This window comes from Nannospalax galili, unplaced genomic scaffold (genome assembly GCF_000622305.1).
Source record: "Nannospalax galili isolate Female #2095 unplaced genomic scaffold, S.galili_v1.0 scaffold1225, whole genome shotgun sequence".
Lineage (NCBI taxonomy): Eukaryota > Metazoa > Chordata > Mammalia > Rodentia > Spalacidae > Nannospalax > Nannospalax galili.
The window spans coordinates 266,261-269,661 of record NW_008352717.1 but is presented as its reverse complement, the minus strand read 5'-3'; positions in this window follow the sequence as shown (position 1 = coordinate 269,661).

The following is a 3,401-nucleotide window of genomic DNA, read 5'->3' as shown; positions in this document are numbered from 1 at the left end:
ATCTGACCTGCCAGGCACGGTGCCACAAGTCTGTAATGCCAGCAGTAGCAAGGCTGGGGCAGAACTGTAAACTTTAGGACAGCCTGGACTACACAGAGGGACCCTCCCTCAGAGGCGGAGCCAGGGAGATGGCTCAGGAGGTAACGTGTTAACTGTGCAGACCCAAGCCTAGTCCCTAGAACCCACACAAAAAAAGCTGCATGTGGTGACTCGATTTGTAACCCCAGTACTCTTGTGTGAGATGGGAGGTAAAGAGAGAAGAGTCTGGAATATGCTGGAGTATTCTGCATAACAAACAAAACCCTATCTCAAGGTGGAATGCAAGAACTGACTCCTGAAAACTATCCTCTGACCTACACATGCACCCCATGGCATGCGCGTGCCCCAATTCATACACACGCAAAATAAATTTTAAGGAAAGAGGTGTGTGTGCTTGGGATAAAGCTCAGATAATAGTAGCGTGCTTGCCTGGCATGCACAGAACCCTGGGTTTGAGCCCCAGCATTGCATAAACTGAGCATGACCGTGCATGGGGTGCCTGTGATTGCAGCACTCAGGAGGTGGAGGCAAGATCAGAAGTTGAAGGTGGTTTAGGAAGTTCAAGGCCAGCTTGATCTTATCTCAGAAAAAAGTGGGGGAGGGGATGGATAACCTGCCCAATGGTTAAGGGCACTTGCTGCATAATCACAAGGACTGGATTTCGGATCCTAGTGTCCATGTAATAATGCAGACACATACATAAATGATATCTTTAAACATAAAAAATAGGAGCTGGAGAGATGGCTCAGTGGTTAAGAGCGCTGTCATGCAATGCCTTCCGGATGTCAGAAGAGGGTGTTGATCCCTCTGGAACTGGAGTTACAGACAGTTGCTAGTCACCATGTATGTACTGGGAACTGAACCCAGGTCCTCTGCAAGAGCAGTCAGTGCTCTTAACCACTGAACCATGTCTCCAGTCCCGATATTTGAGTCTTATCTACCTTATCTATCTCTGTCTGTGGTACCAAGAGCTGTGCTTAGCATATAACAGGCACTTAGGGGGCCAGTGAGATGGCTCAGTGGGTAAAGTGCTTGCTGCCAAGCCTGGTGACAACCTGATCCAATCCCTGGGACTCACGTGGTGGAAGGAGAGACCTGACTCCAAGATGTCTTCTGATCTCCACATGTGCACCCCCCACAAACACAAAAATATAAATGTATTAAAGAAAAATAACTTAAGAAAAAAGGCACTTAGGAATCTTGCTGAATTAATGAACTTCATTTGTGCAAGAGATGCCACCTGAATGTCTTACACATGCTAAGCTCAAGTCAGCTGTTCTGGTCGCCAGCCTGAGTACCACTCAGACTGGAAGCCCTTGAGGACAGAGTGAACCTGGCTGACCTGTGTGAGGGCCCTGTCTGAACATCCGAACAGTGTACATTCGTGCTTCTGTGGTATTTGTGATTAAATGAAAATAGTGTACTGGGGACTAAAATTCCTACCACCTCCATCCCCGAACTTTCCAGTGAGATGATGTAGGATAAATCCAGCCATGACTGAGAATAACTAACTTGGTATGTGGCAGAAGGCAAGGCCTAGAGCACTTTATAAAACTGTTACTACACTTATTTTGTATGTGTGTGTGCATGGTGTAAGTGTTGGGGTCAGGGGACAACTTGTTTACTAGTCAGTTCTCTCCTACCATGTGGGTTCCAGGAATCAAACTCAGGTCATCAGGCTTGGTGGCAAGCTCTAGAACACCATTTTTCAAGCCACGAGCCTCTAACTCATCAGGTCAGAGGCATCATCTTGTGACAGAAAACTGTTAAATATTGTGTGCCCCCGCCCCCATACACACATGTGTGTGTACTAGAGCACAGTGTATTTATAATGGAAGGTAGGGTAAAAAGCACATTTGAAAGATGCTGAGCCTTGGGAAATTTAAGATCTGGGCTCAGAGAGACTGGAGAGATGGCTTGGTGATTAGAGCACTGGCTGCTCTTGCAGAGGACTCGGGTTCAGTTCCCAGCACCCACATGGCAGCTAACAACCGTCATAAGTCACTCGAGTTCCAGGGGATCTGGCACCCTCTTCTGACCTCCAAAGACACTGAACACACAGGTGCACTTACATATAGGCAGACAAAACACACATATAATGAAAATAAATTAAAAATTTGAAGAAAAAAAAAAAAGATCTGGGCTCAGAGGCAGGCTCCACCCTCCCCTACCCAGTCAGCCCAGATGCCGAGACTTCAGCTAATCTGATTTTTCTGAGCTTCAGTTTCCACAGACGGGCCGAACATGCTGAATTCTCAGTACACAGCACACTTCATGTCCCCTGAACTATGCACACCCACAGGTTTCCAGGAGCATTTGAGCTCTGCCCCCAAGGCTAGGGGACTGACACGTGTGGACTCACCTGTCTTTTCACAGCTATGATATGTACCAGGCACTGGCAGATATCAAAAAGTGAAACAGACCAGAATGGCAGCCCTTGCAGAGTACGTTCTAGCAGGGGAGACAAAACACCCTCTCCTGTGAGATAATTGTTTGGGAACACACACACATATCCCATGCGCTACACGCAGGGTGAGGGCACTCATGAGTCAGGGGACGGGAAGGATGCGAGCTGTCAGTAGGATGGTCTACTTAACCTCACTGAGGGGACAGTATGAGGTAGGAGCTAGCTGGGACCTGTTGGGAAGATGGAAAGAGGATCAACCAGGGCAGAGGCTTTAAGCCATACCAGGAGCATCAAGGAAACAGCATTTGGGCAGGTGGAGGCAGGGACAGAAGGCTGAATCTGGAGAGCCCCGGCAAGGGCCTGTGTTTGGCTCCAGATGGGCAGAACTCTGCCACAGCAGTGCTTGAAGCTTGAGATGAGCTGGGCTAGGTGCAAAAGTTGTCAGGGTTGCTTCAGGTCAGTCACAGATCAGGGTGGGATAGGGGAAAGGGCAGGAGGCAGTAATCGAGGTCAGTCCACCACATCTGTGAAGGAGGGGTAAGAGGTCAAGGTCTTGAAGATTCAGGCAGAAACTGACAGAGTAGGTACAGCATGTGTGATGGTGGATTGACCCCTCCTTGGTTTGTGGCCTGGGAATCTGGAAAGATAAGGTTGCCATCAGCTGAGCTGTGGGTCTCTAGAGACCCACCAGTGGTCCCATCATCCACTTCCAGGGACCCTTAAATAAGAATGGTCACAGCCAAATTCTCAGAAGGCCAAGTGGGGAAGCCAGTCTGAGTCACTTGCCTTTTACATGAGAACTCAATGGGTACAGTTACAGAAAAATCTGCAGGAATCACACTGGAGTTCCTGGGCCTTGCAGGCTGGCCGTGTGCTCTTCCACAGACCAGAACACAAGCTGAGCTAGGCCAGAGGATTCTGCACCAAGGGCTGGCAGCCAGGCAGAGAGCTCACA